We start from the raw sequence: 19,908 nt of genomic DNA on the forward strand, positions 1-19,908 counted from the left end.
TGTGCCTGTATTGTTTCTGCAGGATATCTCAGTAGCTTTCAATAGTATTGACCACTGTATCCGCTGGGCTGTCTCATGGGGGTTGAACGTTGGAAGAATGGTGCTATCATGGCTTCAGTCCTTTCCTTTGTAGAAAATCAGTTCCAGAAGGTGGCACTTGGGGAATTCCTGATTGACATCTTGGGTTTTGGCATGGGAGGGATCCCAAAAGCACTTATTTCAACATGAAACCACTGGGGAAGGTCATCCAGGGATTTTGAGTTCAGTGCCATCAGTATAGAGATGACTCCTCCCCACTCTCTCCCTGTCACCCTCTGGGCTCATACTAACAAGGTTGTGGGGGGTCCTGGACTGATATCTAGAGGAAGCAAAGACTAGATATGCAAATAAATTGAAGCTTCATTAATGCCAGGCAGCGATGCTCATGGTCATTAGAGCCGGCTGAGGAATTCACATTCAGCCACTGTTGGATGGAGGAGGTTGCATTGCCCTTGAAAATGCAGGTGTGTAATACGAGACTTGTCTTACCATTCTTGCATCTAGCTTGCTTCCTGGTCATTGTGTCTTAGTGCAGGCAAGAATCCTCACCCTGTTGACTATCTTGTACAGTGGGGTGGGAAAGCTAGGGAGGGAGACCCCACTTCTGGCAACCAATTTGGTTTCAGTTCGTAGATGGGTCGGAGAGTCTAAAAAGCCCAATACACAAATTTTCTCAGCCCTCTAGCAGCGATGGTGGCTCATTTACCAGAAGTAATGTAAAGCTATGGTTTTTCCCAGTAGTGATGTATGGAAGTGAGACCTGGACCATAAAGAAGGCTGATTGCCGAAGAATAGATGCTTTTGAATTATGGTGCTGGAGGAGACTCTTGAGAGTCCCATGGACTGCAAGAAGATCAAACCTATCCATTCTTAAGGAAATCAGCCCTGAGTGCTCACTGGAAGCACAGATCCTGAAGCTGAGCCTCCAATACTTTGGCCACCTCATGAGAAGAGAAGACTCCCTGGAAAAGACCCTGATGTTGGGAAAGATGGAGGGCACAAGGAGAAGGGGACGACAGAGGACGAGATGGTTGGATAGTGTTCTCGAAGATACTGAGTTTGACCAAACTGCGGGAGTCAGACTCAACTAAACAACAACAACAATGTATTTAGCATTAGCTCTAGAAGTGTATACTTGATTCTGACCAAACTAAACCTCCTTATGGTTGAGTGTGAAGCAGCCTGTTGTCCCCTTGCTCCATCCTGCTATCATCTTCTTCTCTTGGTTGCTCTGGTGCCCTAAAGTTTCTCGCAGACCACCTTTTATTCCTTCTTGTTTCCTTTGCCCACCACCCCCATCTGGTTCAGTTGTAGCCCCTCTGATCTGATATGTGTTCTATGGACTCTTCTTCTTCCCCAGAAGCATCATGGGTTTGGCGACAGTGCGAATGGAAAGTAGAACTGATGGGAGCAGTGCCTGAATTCATGTGGCCCAGTACAACTTCTATCATTTTTCTTGGGGGGGGGGTGTAGCTCTTACATATGATCTCATTTTGTTCTTGTATAGCCTGGATTTATTTTATCAACGTATCATGACCATGTTATATTGATACTGCATGTCTCCATAAATAATATTTCAAGAGTATCTGTTGAGAGGATGTATCCCAAATCAAACAAGAATCCCTGGAAATCTCCCTCCCTCCCAAAATTATTTTTCTTCTTGACTTGGGTGCCTCTCTGTTTATCTTATTAGTTTGTTTAGGGTCCGCTGCACACTCGTCGTTCATGTAAAACTGCTTATTCCTGTGCCAGTTTGTATTAATTTTTCATTACACTAGGAACATAAAGATCATGTAATTGAATCTCCTTAGGGTGTTGAGGTTTAGATAAATGGAAGGCAAGGTGATACATCAGAACAAATGGAGCAACATATTGATTTTCACTGTGAACTCGGAAGTTGAAATAAGAAGTACTTCATCTCTAAGAATTGCAGGAATGGGCTCACTGATGGACAAGGATCCCAATTCATTTATCCTTCCAGCTGGCAGACAGGCTACAAAGAATGAATTCTGTGAATAAAAAAAGCATAAGGAAACGTGGAGTGATTTTTCCTTTTTTCAAAAAAAAAGGATATGTGTGCTACTTGAAGAATCATGTTGGCAGGGTGTTGGCAATGTGGATCCAAACTGGGGGTCCTTTTTTTTAAAGAACAATTCTACTGAGGATAAAAGAATTGTGTGTGTCTTTCACAATGCTCATAACTGTCCTCCCAGGGCAGGTTTTATCAAAATAAGATATTATTATTTACATGACAGTTAGCCACAGTTAAACACCGCATGCATAGCTTAAAACCAGCTACCTCGGGGAAAAGTGACCTTGTCTGACCTTGGCCTTGACCTTGTCTGTCCTTATTAGGGCTAGATTAGCCCATGAGATATAATACCAATGGGTGCATTTTTTAAACTTTCCTGGCACTCAGCCAAATAAAAAAAGAACAAAGCTAGGCCAAAAACGAAACTTCATTGTAGTCTGCAAAAGCAGAATATCCAAACTTCTTCCAAGGAATATTTACTAGCGTTGAATAGCGGGAGAAGGAAGGACATTAAACCAGTCGGCTTCTGCAGTCTGATGGATTCAAATGCAGATGCAAAATTGAGGTTTCGGGAAGCAGATTTTGGGTTTTCTTATACAGATATAATAAAGCTTTTGTACTTGTTTTACTGTGTAGCAGCAGCATCACAATATGTGATCAGAAGTGAATAGGATTTTTCAGAACTGTTACAGCTGAAGGACATGTTTCAAAAGTCAGAGCCTGCTGCAAACGTTTCCTATTCTCCACCAACAATAGGATTCTTCGTTTCTGCATGTGAATTATTTTCCTGCTTAGCAAGGAAGCCCTGCACACACAAGACTCAGAAGGTATGGTGGTTTTAGGATAGAACATCTCAACTAACCTGCATATTTGAAATAAATGTCAGTCCCCTGAAATCATATCACAGTCTGAATTTTGTCAGGCTGTGTATAGCATAGAGATAAATACTACTTTTAATGAGATCCAAGTTTATGAAGTGACTAGAGTGCTGAATCTGGCACGGGGTGCGAATTTCTTCTCAGCTGTGAGCATACTTGTAAACTTTGGTGCAACACTCCTTACTCTCAGCCTCGAATGAGATGCAGTATAGATTGTAAGGTACTCTGTGTTGGTGACATGGGGGGGGGGGGAATATGTATATAAAGGAGAATACGGACAAAGGTCCATATAGTTAAAGCTATGGTTTTCCCAGTAGTGATGTATGGAAGTGAGAGCTGGACCATAAAGAAGGCTGATCGCCGAAGAATTGATGCTTTTGAATTATGGTGCTGGAGGAGACTCTTGAGAGTCCCATGGACTGCAAGAAGATCCAACCTCTCCATTCTTAAGGAAATCAGCCCTGAGTGCTCACTGGAAGGACAGATCATGAAGCTGAGGCTCCAATACTTTGGCCATCTCATGAGAAGAGAAGACTCCCTGGAAAAGACCCTGATGTGGGGAAAGATTGAGGGCACAAGGAGAAGGGGACGACAGAAGATGAGATGGTTGGACAGTGTTCTTGAAGCTACTAACATGAGTTTGACCAAACTGCGGGAGGCAGTGGAAGACAGGAGTGCCTGGCGTGCTCTGGTCCATGGGGTCACGAAGAGTCGGACACAACTAAACGACTAAACAACAACAAAAGGAGAATTCCCTGGATGCCAAGATCCAGGTTTTAGACAAGTGCTCTTTGGTGAGAGAACCACAGCAGAAATTTAAAATCACAAAAAATGCAGAAGATAAGTTCAAATAATGTTTACAGTGTTCTGGGTGTAATATAACAACAGAAAAATTCATTACCAGTGCACCACTTGTCAGTGGATTAGCTAAGAAAAACCTAATTCTAGCTGGCACATTGGAGAAAAAGAAAACTCAAGAGTTCCTTGCCCACAAATCCAAAACTTTCAACAGCAGCATTTTTTTCGTGATCTGACACTTGCAAGTTTTTTGCCAAAGAACAGTAGGCGAGTGATTCTCATTTCATCAATGTATAAAAACGAAGCAAACTCAAACCAGAATTCCAAACCTGGGACCATTCCTTCTTACAATGAAATTTCTAACACCAGTGACCAGATGGTCTCTACATATGCTTCTGTAAGTGCATGATCAAATGGAGGCCAAAGGTAATTTCCTCCGTAAAGATGGTGGACATTGCCCAAATTGTTGGGCAGCAAAGAAACCCATGACCCCAAGAAAAGGGGGGAGTGTCATCTCTGCTGTTAATGCAGTGGCCAAAAATCTTGGTGACGATGTTCTTCTTGTAACCATTTGTCTGTCTTACCTTTGCAGCTGTGAAACACAGTAACTATGCAAAAGCAGCTACGTTGGTCTGCAACTTTTGTTGCTGCTACCAGTAATTCACAGCTCATGATTATCGCACTGCTACACTTGTGCAACTGTTAAAATTATATTTATACTAATGTGAAACCATTTTTTTAATGTAGTAAAACCTGTGGAGTCAGTTAGAATCCCCATATAGTTTTGTGCAGGTTATTGTGCTTCACATGGTGGGATATTGTTGACCATGATGACTTGTGTGCTGTGTTCTGTTTTTATTGTTTCAGTAGGAAGGGAGAGCCTCAATGAAGGCTGTGTGTGTGTGTGTGTGTGTGTGTGTGTGTGTGTTTATTTGCAAACAGGGTCATGCTTAATAACTTCCACCAGGCATTTTCTTTTTATGGCTGTCTTGGGGTGCAGATTGGTACAGTCGTTTCTTCTATCAGCAGAAGGTTAATAATCATCTTCCAGAATCTCCGCAAGATCCATTAGGCAGACAAGACAGGACAATTGCCCTGAAATATGTTTACATTGTTTATGCTGTTTTGGAAGCCGTGGTCCATATGTCCTGCTAGGAGTCTGCATCTATTCAAAAGCAACCCACACCTACCCCCAAACTCGGAATGATTTCAACAGCCAACCATATTGATTGGCTGCAAATTAAGAAGCACTGATACTCATTTGGCTCCAGTATTGCATAACTCATTACATGCACAAACATGTATCTGATCGTTTCAGTGGGAGTCCAGATGATGAGCAGTGTAATGAAGATTTCTAATGTACACCAACATTATCAGGGCCGGCCCCTTCCATGAGGCAGAATGAGGCAGCTGCCTTGGGTGGCAAATTCTATGGGTTGGAAAGTGGCTAGAAATGTGTGGTGTGGTGGAAGACTCTGCTCCATCACCAGTGCTGATGGAATTTGTGACCAAATCTGACCAATCTAGTCAGATTTTGTACACATAATCGGAAAGGCAGCACCTTGTCCTGTACTTCAGGCATCAAAATGGCTTGGGCCTCTCCTGAGCATTATTATGGCTTGCACATGGAGATATCACTTCCTGGGCCTAGGGAAGTTTCTCTTTTTGTTGCTTAGAGGGTCTATTAGCTCAGCAGGGAGCACTTCAGCTTCTTGTTTTAGAACCCAGTTGTTGAGAAATGTTTCCTCAAGTGTAAGATCAAAAATGTACCTCAGCGCCTAAATCAGCAAATGCCTCAACTGCCTGAAAAACTTCAATAAGATCCTCTGTGGGAATTTGGAGACCTTTAGTTTCATATCCAGCTTTTTCCTTTAGAAATTTTAGAGTGGCTTACATCAGGGGTCTCTAATTCAGGCACTAATTAGACACAAACAGCACCAAGTACTCAAACCATTCTCAGGAAACCTATTTCTTGGGACAAGAGAGACATAAATTTTGGTCCGATGCTGAAATGTAATTTATGGCACTAAATAATCTCTTGGATTTATTTATTTATTTTTAATCTTCAGACTAATGCATCATCTGGCAGTGCTACTTGAGATTCATTATTTTGAAAAGAAAGAAAAGAAAATGAGCAATGAAAAATGTTGACTGTACTTTCACCCCAATGGTTCCCACTGTGGCATGGTTAGGGGGAGCATGACGGTGTAACGGTCTGGAGGGATTGCAAGTCTTGAAATGGAGTGGGTGAAATCAGACAGGATTTAAGAGCAAAGTTCAAAAGAGGGCAAAGGGAAGAAAAGGTAGACGAAGTCAAAACGGAAGAGAAGGTTGTAGCATCCTTTAATATCCAATCATACTTTTTCCCTTTGACTCCTAATGTAGCTTGGACCAACAAGAGCCTTAAAATCTGATGTCCTGGATCTCAAATAATTCTATAGGAGTCGCATATGCTATTACAAACTCTACAGAGAAGCTATTATTAGATCACAGTCTGTTGATTTTTAAAAATCAGAAGACTAAATGATTCATAGGTTGAGATTTTCTGATCTAAACTAAAGAGACAGATAAGAGGAAATGAAGATCTACCCATAGATCTTTATAACATAAAGAAACGTGTGCAGATGGTACAGATGGAACTTCTCAAAGGTTTTTTTTAAATATAAATAAAAATCATTGTTGGATTTTGTTTATCATCTTGTCTGGTGCATATAGATCTATCTAGTGTTTTATTGTTGTTTATTAGATGGAAAAGATCTGCTAACTTAATGTGGTGTGTTGAATGGCTGTTGCAATAGCCATTCAATAGAAAAATTATCTACAGTTTTAAGCAAGGAGGGAAACATATTAATGTAGAGAAGCTATGCTGCTTCCCAGTCTGTACCCTATTGTGAAAACATCTAGGTAAGGTATGTGTGAATGGGCAGAGTCTTTCTCTGCATTTTTAGATATTCAATACTGTGGCGAGCATGGGCGTGGCCAGGATTTTAGTTGGGGGGGAGGACTTTGTTGGGGGGCAGGACTTTTTTTAGTAGGGGGCTGAACCAATGTGATTGTTCAGTTAAGTATTTCTATTGTTTTACTTGATGGGGGGGGCAGCTGCTCCCCCTTGGCTATGCCCATGGTGGTGAGTAATATACAGTTTTCCTACATTCCAGGGAATAAGGAGGCATTCAGTGGCCATGAACATCTGAGAGATCTGCAGATCTTGGAATACTGTGCAGGGGAAATGGGCAGAATGAGCAGAGGCATGAATCACACTATGAGTCCTGGTTTCACCTCCTTGTGAATCTCTGCGCCCACTTAATTACTAGTGTGAGCAGCCTGAGTTACAGCAATGGAACTGATCTTTCTGTGGAGAAATTTGATTCATTTTGCATTTCTTGGTGAATATACTTAATTAGCACTTGTGTAAATTGAAATGTGGGACGCAGGTAAATATGGGACGCGGGTGGCACTGTGGGTTAAACCACTGAGCCTAGGACTTGCCGATCAGAAGGTTGGCTGTTCAAATCCCCGTGGCAGGGTGAGCTCCCGTTGCTCAGTCCCAACTCCTGCCAACCTAGCAGTTCGAAAGCACGTCAAAGTGCAGGTAGATAAATAGGAACCACTCTGGCGGGAAGGTAAACGGCGTTTCCGTGTGCTGCTCTGGTTCGCCAGAAGCGGCTTAGTCATGCTGGCCACATGATCTGGAAGCTGTACGCCGGCTCCCTCAGCCAATAAAGCAAGATGAGCGCCGCAACCCCAGAGTCGGTCACGACTGGACCTAATGGCCAGGGGTCCCTTTACCTTAAATTGAAATGCAGCCATCCTTTAAAATGTGCATGTCTCTGAATTCTGCAGTGCAGTTCTCCAGCCAAGTCATGTTTACAAAAAATACTTCTACTGGGACGAAGTGTTCATATAAAGGCATGTATTAGTGAAGATGACATGAAATTGTGGAGAAATGGATTTAAGGTTGGAACAAATGAGAAAGTGAAAGAAACCCAAATGGACATGTTGTCCCATTCTGTTTGTAAGAGTACTAAGACAGAATGCTTGGCTGAAGTTCTGGGAAGACAAGCATTGTCCATCAGCTTCCCCCCACCCCACCTTGTTCTCTGCTGGATGTTTGTTGTTTGTGAAAAATGTTCTCTCTCACCTCCACTCCTAGCAACCCAAGTTCCTTGACCGCATGACATACATCAATTGCCATGGAGACAAAGTGATGTAGCCCCACGTTACACATCTTAATGTCATCTATGTTATCTTGCTGTGGATTTTATACTCCCTTTGACTGAATGCGAACAAAAAAAACCCTACCTTCCTGTGTGACTAGATGGGCAAAGGAAGGCAGTCATCTTGGGTTCTCCACTGACTCCAATGGAAATGTTTCTTACTTACATCTCATTCCTAGATCTTGTTTTATACTGGTGTAGGAGCAGGAGTGGGACACAGGTGGCACTGTGGGTTAAACCACAGAGCCTAGGACTTGCCAATCAGAAGGTCGGCGGTTCGAATCCCCGTGACGGGGTGAGCTCCCGTTGCTCGGTCCCTGCTCCTGCCAACCTAGCAGTTCGAAAGCATGTCAAAGTGCAAGTAGATAAATAGGTACCACTCCGGCAGGAAGGTAAACGGCGTTTCCATATGCTGCTCTGGTTTGCCAGAAGCGGCTTAGTCATGCTGGCCACATGACCCAGAAGCTGTACGCCGGCTCCCTCAGCCAATAAAGCGAGATGAGTGTCGCAACCCCAGAGTCGGTCATGACTGGACCTAATGGTCAGGGGTCCCTTTACCCTTTACCTAGGAGCAGGAGTGGCCCCTGGGAAAACATAGAATCCATGTTCTTTCTTGCCACAGACTCTAAGCAGTTTCCTCTTTATGCTCTCAATTTCCCACCAGAATACGGTTTTTGCTAGCAGTAGCTACCATTAGTGTAAATTTATTGCATTAGCATATTCCTCTGTTCAACCTGTGTCAGGACATTTACCTGGAGATCCTATCTTGCCCAGCAGGAATAACCTGAGGATGGGTTTGCTCTGCTCATTTATTATTCTGTGGGGGCATTGTTATTATTGCCTAGAGACACAATACGACACTTTGCATTTTCTGTCCATTGTTTGTATAAAAATAATCTTTGTTATAAATGATTCACCTAGGTTGGCACCTTACAGAGCAAGATATAATTGAAGACCAGGCTAAGGCACTGTGCCTTGAGCACTAGCATTTATAATGTAATCATGTAAACAGTAAGAGTCAATTTTGCAATAGCAGCAGGACTTGAGCCACCCTCTTTGGCTGGTTCGATTACCTCTGAATTCCCTGAAATTAATTATAATAATGTTCATGGACTCTAGTGACAGCTCTAAGAAAGAAAGAAGCTGATCCTCTATAGATTTCCCCAGTTGCCTATCTGAATCAACATCCTAACTGTGGTGGGAAAATGTAGGGACCAGTGTCCAGTTGACCTGCAACATTTTGCTCAGCTGACCATATAAAGGAAAAATATACAAGTCTCCATTTTTTAAAAGATGAAGGGATAGGATTGTAATAGGAGGCTGAGTAAAGGGAAACATACAACGAGGAAAGAACTCAGTTTCCAACTTCTTATCATAATAGCCATTGATTATTTATTGACTTGTGGTGGTGGTTGTTTATTCTGTACAACTGTTCCTTAGAAAACTCAGGATGGAAACATTGCAAAAAGCATGAGTTTACCACCAAAAATGCCAGCCTCTTGTCAACCTCGCAACCCCTGGTGACATCTAACATAACACTGTTTTTCTCTGTTCCCTTGCCTGCTCCTGAGCATCCAGATATGTGGAGACAGAAAACCAAGAAAAAGCAAAGCATTGTGATGTAAGGAGGACACCAAGTAAGTAGTACTAGGGGAGAGGTGAACTTGATGGCAGGTTGGCAACTGAATGCCTTTTATAGAAAAGCGGCATTAACTCAATGGAAGTAAAATACTAAGTCTTGAAAGTGCACCAATTATTTGTCTTCACCACCACAATTTATGGAATATTTGTTATTATTGAAAGGTTTTTTTTTAAAAAAAAAAGTTTAAAAAATCATACAGATCCAAAGGAAAGAAACTGGCATCCTATTAATTAATTAATTAAATTTGCTAAGTTATTATAGCACGTAATGTTGACAACAGGGGTGTCTGTACCCCCGCATAACAGCTCTGAAGAGCAATTGCCTTTAGGGCAGGCTTCCTCAACCTAAGCCCTCCAGATTTTTCAAGACTACAATTCCTATCATCCCTGACCACTGGTCCTGCTAGCTAGGGATCATGGGAGTTGTAGGCCAAAAAACATCTGGAGGGCCGAAGTTGAGGAAGCCTGCTTAGAGGAATGCTGCAGGCCTACTCCAAACTCCACAAAACCCCTGACTTCTTTTAAGCAAAGAAAAAGCATTGATAGATACATTAATGGATCTCCCACATCATTTCTCATTTTGCCTAATAATATCTTTTTTTAAGCAGCAGCAAAAATTGTGATCATTTTTAGTTCTCGATTTCCCCCGCCTCCCATCTCCAGCATTAAACACAAACAACTTCTTATTTTTCAAATGCACATAACTTTTTTGTGGGGGGGGGTTCCTCTCGTTCATCACAATTTGGCTCAAAATTTTGTCACAACTTAAATTATGGCTTTCCAACTCCTACAGTCCAGAATACAAATGAAGCAGATGTTCAAGGCTGTTACCCTAAATGCATTTCTGCTAACAGAACTATTTCAACTTCAGTGAGATTCCGCCAGATCAAATGCATTTGGGATTGCTGCCAGAACCTTTAATCAGAAGTTCCTAGAATTCATAATGAAACAGGAAATGTTTGTCTTATATAAATGAGACATCAAAATGATATAAAAATTATGTTTTCTAGCATGTTCAACAACTGATATCAAAGGAAAGCTTAAACACTGCTTCTCAGATTTAGTTAGCTTTTTACCCTTCTACATATCAGCAAAAATACAGGATATATTTTATTCTAACCTGTGTCACTACATAATAACATGCATAATTCTATAATAAGGGGGTGGGGAGTTCATTGCTCAGTGGTACGACAGCCTCCTCCCTCTGTATGTGTTTGTGTGTTAATTTGACGACCCTAATTTAAAATGAATTCAGGAAAATAGAATACTATAGTCAAAGACATTTGGAATCTAAATTATTCCAGTATGGTTTAACAACAGGATAACTACTTTATCCACTAAGTGCTACTAAAGCCAAAACACTAGCAAGTAAAGTTTAGTTTGGTCCAAACTTAGAAACCCATAATTGTCTAATTCTGTGTTGGTTCAAATGAAGCCAGTCCCTTTATACAGGCTATGTGTCCCATAGCAAACCCCCTCTTCCAATCACCAGTGTTTCACCCATGCCTTGAGACTTCTTGGCTCTGGCTATCTAGCTGCCCCTGTGTGTGGGACAGGTCCCATTTCAGAGAAAGCTACTTTGAAGGTCCTAGCATCCAACCTTGCAACCGACATTTTGCTTCCAGGACTACATGACTATAGTTTCCCATATCATTGATGTCAACATGCTCCATGACCACTGACTCTTCCCCAGCCCTATCTGCTATGCTGGCTAGATGATGTGCAACATGTGCGACCATTTCACCAGGCAGGGATATGATTGTGTGATCTGCACACCCATCACAAACCCAGCTATTGATGTCCCCAATGAAGTGCCCACTACTAAGAGCCCCCTGCCACCCAAAGGAATATCCTCAGTGTGAGAGGATAGATGTTTCCCTCCACAAAATGGTCTGTCTTAGAGGAACAGGATCCTCTCTTTCAGAGCAATTCCCCATTCTCCAATATCCCCATTCACTGTGATGGTGAAATAATTTTCATCCAGGGATGCTGCTAACATGTCCCTGAAGGCCTCAGTCACAACTGCTCTGATCTCTCAGCTTCTTCAGGTCAGCTACCTTGTCCTCAAGGGAATAAATTTGTTCCCTGGGAGCCAGGTGCCCATTGCACCATGCTCATACACACAACTTCTATCCAGCTGGCAGATAATAGTACATGTGACATTCTCTTCAATACACTAGATAGCTCCATACCCCTGCCAGCTTTCTACTTGCACACTTGTTATTGTTGGGTATTGAATTAGACTGCAATATCAACCCCTTTCTTGGATGTAAGCACAACTGAATGCAAAAGGACTTACTTCTGAGTAGATATAGCTAGGATTGCACTGCAAATTTGCTTTGACGTAGCCTTCGCCGCATGCTACTGAACTTGCACAGCAGTCCAACTCACCTGTTGCCTTGACACTTTGTCATTGGGACTGAGATGCTTCATTACATGGGGAGCCCTTCGTGATTGATCATTTTCTGTGATGGCCTGGGATTCCGATTCAGAGAGTGAACCGGAGGAATCCCAGCCGGCACAGGAGTCCCCGCCTCCAGGGCCGGCTGAACTGGGGCAAGGCCTTGATTCTGAGGAGCCTGCACCTGTGCTGGATCCTCAGGAGCAGGCACCAGGTGAATCCATTCTGGCTCCAGAGGTGGTTGAGGACTCAGTGCCTACAGGTGAGTCTCCCCCAGGGCCCAGTAACCCTTCAGCCTCTCCTGAACTGCAGAGGCTTAGGGCAGAGAGGTGAAGGGAACTGGTTTCTCCCAGGAGGAGTGCTCGCCTTAAGGCCAGGAGAGGCAGGGCTCCTGGGGGCCAGGACCGCCCCTGGCCTTAGAGAAGATAAAGGCCAGTCAGCCCGGTCCCAGGTTGCGGGAGCAACGTCGTTGCTGAGTACCTGCTTTTACCCGGACCCAGACCTGATCTTCCAGTGTTCCTGTTCCCCGCCCGGCTTCCTGCTTCTGACCTTCCAGCGTTCCTGGTCCCCACCCGGCTTCCCGCTTCGGACCTCGCCTCGCACCTTGTGAACTATTTCCAGGCTAGTGACTCAGGACTGAACTTTGACTACGATAACAGTAACCTTCCCCCCGGGACCAGCACATTTTCTCTTATCGGGTTCCCTGTAAGTTTTCAAGGCCAGAACATGATATGTTCAGGTATTTCCAAGCTGCTACTAATATTTTGTAAATATAAAAGTACAATAGCTGGACTAAGGAAATTTGCTTATCAAGACTGTGAGGTCTACCTTGCATATTTAACTGGGCATTAAGGTGGGTGTTTTTGTGTGTGCACTTTAGCGAAATGGCTATTTGTTCTGTTATCATGGAAGCAAACATTGAAAAACCAAATTAGTATATTGTACAGATGAGTGCTACTTACCTCAGATTGTAATAAGCGCATGTAATTGCCTCACTTTTCTCACTTTGACTGTTCTCATGAACTGGCTCCTTCAAAATGATTTCTCATTTTAATCACCCTGAACATCTAAAGGGCAACAGCGACAAAATGAACTGAATTATAACTAAAATTGTTATAATTCACGGGACCTGTTTCCCCGAACTGATGGAAGTTCAGCTGAGCATCAAGTTAGATCATGTATTGTTAAAAAAATTCAGACCATTTTTTCATTCTATCTGTCATGTTTTGGCAGCAGTTAGTAAATTCCAAATTTTGAAATGAGTGAAAATTCCAAAATCCTAAACTTTTATAAGGATCTCAGTGTAAAGTACAACAAGCTATACTCAGATATAAAACAGCAGGGATACAATCTAAAAATTGTAACAGGATTTTAATGCAGAGGGAGAAATCTTTTTTTGACCCCTATTCTGCCTTATGGGCTTAACTAAGCAGCTTCTGGAAAAAAATACACATTAGTGATAGTTCCTCCCCGCCCCCCCGCCCCCATAATTCTGCTTGTCAAGGTCAGAAACTACATGATGATTGTCTTCAGGCTTTTCAGAAAGGATATTCAGATATGTTCCTAATGTGCATAAGTACTACAGAAGCACAAGTCCTAGAAAGACATGTAATACTGGTTTTGTGGTAGTTATACCTTTAATCCCAAATGCTCTAAACGTATTAACGAATACATTTTTTTAAAAAAAGAAAGGTCTGGCATGGAGGAATTTCAGTTGACACTAATAGGGATAAATGAGTTTTGAACTGTGAATGCTAAATTTTTGGTTTAATTCAGTTGGGTTGGCATTATAACTGCTCACACGGCTGATGGCGTGAAGATAGATCCAAGCTACACATTTGAGAAGCATTACCTAAGGCTTAGAAACTCTCGGGCTAAAGTCGTACCTTCAGCGTTAATATTTTCTCTTTGATAAAGAAGCTCAATGTATTTCAAAAGTTCAAAAATGTCAACTGGCACTCCTGTACTAAGCACACTGGGTGTGATACCACCAAAGTGAAGCGTTCGTTTCAGTGGGAATGGGTCGTGTATGTGCTTTAACTTTCAAGTTGATGAGTCTTAAAAGAATTTAATTGTGGCTGTACCATGCGCATGCAAGCCAAGTCTTTTTGGTGGAATGAACTTACAAGGGAAGGTTCAACATATGCATATTTACTTGAATGCAGTGGGGCCTGCTTCTGAGTAAAAAGGGTTAGGACCCCTCAAGACTGGTGTTTTATTGTGGGTGGGTTCCGCAATATGTTGTCGTCAAGAATGGTTAAGAGCGGTAGTCTCATAATCTGGGGAACCGGGTTCACGTCTCCGCTCCTCCACATGCAGCTGCTGGGTGACCTTGGGCCAGTCACACTTCTTTGAAGTCTCTCAGCCCCACTCACCTCACAGAGTGTTTGTTGTGGGGAAGGAAGGGAAAGGAGAATGTTAGCCGCTTTGAGACTCCTGAAGGGGAGTGAAAGGCGGGATAGCAAATCCAAACTCTTCTTCTTCTTAATAGTATCTGTAGTGTAACAATGAAGCATTGCAGTTCCACCAGGGCAAGGATTTTTCCTTGTGTGATGGAATCTCCTCTCCTTGGTAGTTGGACAACCTAGGTAGTTGGAGAGGTGGTGGCAGAACTTCAGATCCTGGCTCCCACATTCAATCTGAAACCCCATCCATAGGAGCAGAGATAGGAACCAACTCCATTCTGTCTGGATGCTCTCCCTCAGAATGAGCCTCAGGCCAGTTTGGAATCTACAGGGTCACTGAGGCAGACTCATAGAATCATAGAGTTGGAATAGACCACAAGGGCCATCGAGTCCAACCCCCTGCCAAGCAGGAAACACCATCAGAGCACACATATGGTTGTCAAGCCTCTGCTTAAAGACCTCCAAAGAAGGAGACTCCACCACACTCCTGCTGACCTGGGTCTGGAAAGGCCCTCTGTGGCTTGGAGTCACTTTCTGAATGTTAGTAGAACATTGCAACGTTCTTTAATGGTGCTGGGACAACCAGATGCAGAAGAAGACAGAGCACATTACTTTTAGATGCAATGCAGAATTTCAGCTGTAGCTTGCATGACAACATCTGCAAAACAAGCGCACTTAAATAGTGCCAAGAGTAGGACTACCTGCACCAGACCTTGGTGTGAAAGAGAGGTGATACACAGGCCATGAAGCCACAGGTTCCTGCACTGCATGGAGAGACTGATTTTGGAGGGAGTGGGCAAGCAGTTAGGTCATCTGGGCATGCTGTTGTGGCCATCTTAACCCCCATCAGTTAATGAGTGATCACTGGCTCTGTAGAATACTCTACCTCCTTCTTGCTGCATGTTGGCATACAAATGCAGGCGAAGAGAGAAGATGAAATAAATCAAGTTTGAAAGATTGTTGAGGGATGTATATTTCATTAATCCCTCAGAGGAACTTTGGACAACATTAAGATTTGTAAGGTGATCTCTAGGATGGATGTGTATTATTGCCTCTGTCTTTGGAATGCATCCTTGTTTGAATTATCCTTTTTTGAACAGCCTCTTTCATGGTGGCTGCTTGTCTTTGATCATTAAAGACAAATGTCCTTCGCGTGAATCTAACAAGGTTTTGTAAATGAAATAGCAACACAGGAGGGGGTGAACATTAAAGTATCCAGGTTTTTAAAGCCTCAAAAGCTGATAGAACAGAATGACAATTCAGAGAAAATTAAATTATTTGATTCCTTTGCTCAGAGGAGGATTAAAAAAAAATAGATTCGGAAATGCAGAAACACAAATATTGATGGCATGTATGCTGCCTAACATGAAAATGCAGAAGTACTTAATTGTTCAGGAGAAATATGAAACTGGATCTTAATTATTTGGCCCCTATCCAGGTCCCCCCCCCCCCCGTATAACTTGTGTTTGTGACCAGTTTACTATTAATACTTTTCACTATTAATACTTGGAAGACAGTTATGAAGTGTTGTAACACTTGGAACACCTGGTGCAGATATTTTTCTAATGACCTAAACATATTTCTGAATATTTTCTCTCTCTATCACATATACACACACTTTCTATATTCGGTTTTCAATATTGCCAAAACTCAGCAAACACTCAGATCTCCCTCTCAATGTCCTTAACACATGTATAATAATGTATTTTCTTCCTAAAGAAGAAACAGATAGAGCTGCTCTTCATTCTTTCACCTTAATTCTTTAGGCAACTGAATCTTAAACTACAACCCCAAGCACACTTACTCTAATGAACACCGTGGGATTTGCTTCTGAGCCAAAGTGCACTGTCCGGTCTACTCTAAGATTCTGCTGTGAAATGTGCTTTGAAGATAAGTTAAAAAAGGTAAAGGGACCCCTGACCATTAGGTCCAGTCAGGCCGACTCTGGGGTTGCAGTGCTCATCTCGCTTTATTGGCCGAGGGAGCCAGCGTACAGCTTCCGAGTCATGTGGCCAGCATGACTAAGCTGCTTCTGGCAAACCAGAGCAGTGCGTGGAAACACCGTTTACCTTTCCGCTGGAGCGGTACCTATTTATCTACTTGCCCTTTGACGTGCTTTCGAACTGCTAGGTTGGCAGGAGCAGGGACTGAGCAACGGGAGCTCGCCCCATTGCAGAGATTCAAACTGCCGACCTTCTGATCGGCAAGTCCTAGCTCTGTGGTTTAACCCACAGCACCACCCCTTCGAAGATAAGTTAGCAGTTTCTAATTGAAGGGCTGAGAACCACCAGCATGCCTCCCAGATTTTTATGTGGTGACATTAGTGGATCTTTGTAATACATCAAGGGTAAATAGTTGGTCTTCTCAACAAACGGTTATCACAGCCATTCTTGGTGGGGATGCAGGAAAGGGCCTTCTCAGTGACTGCCCCCAGACCCTGGAATTCCCTCCCTAGAGAAGCTAGACTGGCTCTCTCCTTATTGTTCTTCCATTGGCAAGTGAAGATCTTATTGTTTCAAGAGGCTTTGGGGAACTGACTGGTTTTAATGAAAGGGCTGGTGCCATGCTGTTTTTATTGTAATTATTTGTATGTTTTAATCAGATTTTATATGTGTATATAGTTCTAATTCTATTAATGTTTAATTGTGTTTTGGTTATTTTTGTTCTATGTTTTCAGCAATTCTTGCTTTTATCTGTATGTTGCCTTGAGTCCTGTCAGGGGGGAAAGGTTTGGGTATAAATAAAGATACAGTGATGATGCTGGCAATGGCAGGGTTTTTCTGGGGTTCTCAAGGGTATTCAGTACCAGCACCTCATTTCCCCCCAAAGATTAAAATTGTGGCACTTACTGTAACAACTTCATGGTGAGTACAGTGGTACCTCGGGTTACATATGCTTCAGGTTACATATGATTCAGGTTACAGACTCCGCTAACCCAGAAATAGTGCTTCAGGTTAAGAACTTTGCTTCAGGATGAGAACAGAAATCGTGCTCCGGCAGCACAGTGGCAGCAGGAGGCCCCAATAGCTAAAGTGGTGCTTCAGGTTAAGAACAGTTTCAAGTTAAGAATGGACCTCCGGAACGAATTAAGTACTTAACCCGAGGTACCACTGTATTGGCACCTTTTTTTTCTTAAAAAAAGCACTGGGTAATAGTAATGATAATATTTACTTATGGGCAAAAACACTGATGCAACAATAAAGACTGCTTCTTTTAGATATTGTATGGCAAAACTGGGCCAAAATGTTTTAGGTTACAATATGGTAGATGTTCATAATAACATCATGCAGCTATTCTAGGCAGCATCAACATAAATTTAGTGTCCAGATCAAGGGAATGAATAGGAGTGGTACTATTCTGCCTTGGTCTGACCACACCTGGAATATTGGGCCCAATTCTGGGCACCACAATTTAAGAAGGTTGTTGACAAGCTGGAATGTGTGGAGAGGAGGGCAACCAAGATGATCAAGGATCTGGAAACCAAGGCTTATGACCTGAATGTACTCAATTGAATCTTTTATCAAAGAAATGGTTCTCCAACATTACTGCGCCTACAGAAGGGGAGAGCGGGATTGTGTACAGTATTCCAAGTGGGAATCCACCACAGGATACAACTTAATAAAAAGTATAAATTATCAGAAAGACAACTAAAATTTTGTGGGGGTGGGTGGGTGTAAACTGTAGCATCTCATGGAATTTTACCAACAATGGGTGGTATTCAAAAGATACTTGTGTGCAACAATTACTGTTAGTGCAAGGAGACTTCCCCCCCTTCTCTCTGCCACATAACCACACCATCCCGAAATCTGCTCCGGAGAGTTGGAGAAAGCCCCAGTACAGATTATGGGGGCTTGTGGAGCAGAGAGGGGGAGAATATTCTTTTGCAGAAGTAGAAATCTTTGTGCTGATGCAACTTTAGCCTTAACCAGGGGGTTTTTTCCAGCCGGAACTCACTGGAACTCGGTTCTGGGTGGGTACAATTGCCACTATAAGAGAACAAGGGAGGCATTCATGGTGAGTTCTGGCACCTGTTTTTCATCTAGAAAAATAACACTGGCCTTAATGCCATGTTGAACACCACCCAGTGTATTTTAGTGCTTGTTATGGGTCTTAAGCAATAAATTCTGAATGATCAGATGTCAGAAACTTCGAAACAACATGGGACAAAGGAGATATCCAGGTCAGGAGGTGGACGTCCATTCCAAAATTCCGTGTCTGTGAATCTCATTGGGGAAAAACTTGATAGGAATTATTTTGAGATGTTCTAACAAGTAGATATATTAATGGGAGAATCTGTAAGCTACATTGGTAGATTCTTCCCTCAAATGCTTACTAAGAATTAACGACACAATTTACCATACAACAATACTCCCATAACACCCCTGATTTTTCCCTACATTTCTCTTCTAACACCAATTTATATGCCTGATGACGTGTGCATCATACTGACAGCACTTCTCATATAACCCATGGGAAAGGATGCTAAATGTTGATCGTTCCCAAATATTGATCAACTACAATTAATGTTAATAGCTTCTCTTTTTTTAACAGTTCACAGTGCTGGACAGCTTGCATAATCTGTTACTGATACAAACAGCAGGGAGAAATTATTTCTGCAGTTCTTGACTGCTAACTAGCGTATTTATTTATTTGTTTGTTTGTTTGTTTGTTTGTTTGTTTGTTTGTTGTTTGTATAGGACTATCAATGTGAATGGCACAAAAAAGCCAGGTCTCTGACTTGAGGGAAGATTATTGTTTTGAATGAAGTCTTCACAATGCAACTTTACAGCACAAACATACACAACTGCGCTGAAATATGGTGCAGAAGCTTCGGCACCCTTGAAAACCACTAATGATCTTTAAGAAATTTGTTACCATATAAAGTAACTTGTAAAATTTAAGATAATGAATAAACACATGTTATATCTTTATGACTAATCAAGTACCCTAGTAAGGCTAGATGAAGGCAAAGAGGGGGAAGTTTCAATAACCTGGGTATTTATATATGGATAAACAAAGTAGGGGACGCAGGTGGCGCTGTGGGTTAAACCACAGAGCCTAGGACTTACCGATCAGAAAGTCGGCGGTTCAAATCCCCACAATGGGGTGAGCTCCCGTTGTTCGGTCCCTGCTCCTGCCAACCTAGCAGTTCGAAAGCACGTCAAAGTAGATAAATAGGTACCGCTCCGGTGGGAAGGTAAATGGCATTTCTGTGCGCTGCTCTGGTTCGCCAGAAGCAGCTTAGTCATGCTGGCCACATGACCTGGAAGCTGTAAGCCAGTAAAGCAAGGTGGCCAGTAAAGCAAGGTGAGCACCGCAACCCCAGAGTTGGCCATGACTGGACTTAATGGTCAGGGGTCCCTTTACCTTTAAACACATGGTCTTTATAGAAGATCTCACCGCTTAATTTTTTATGTGAAACATAAAAGGTGAGCCTAGTTTTTATATTGCCCAATTCTGTGCATGCTGTAAGTTGTTCTGCATTCCACAAGATTAA

This window comes from Podarcis muralis, chromosome 8, assembly GCF_964188315.1.
Source record: "Podarcis muralis chromosome 8, rPodMur119.hap1.1, whole genome shotgun sequence".
Lineage (NCBI taxonomy): Eukaryota > Metazoa > Chordata > Lepidosauria > Squamata > Lacertidae > Podarcis > Podarcis muralis.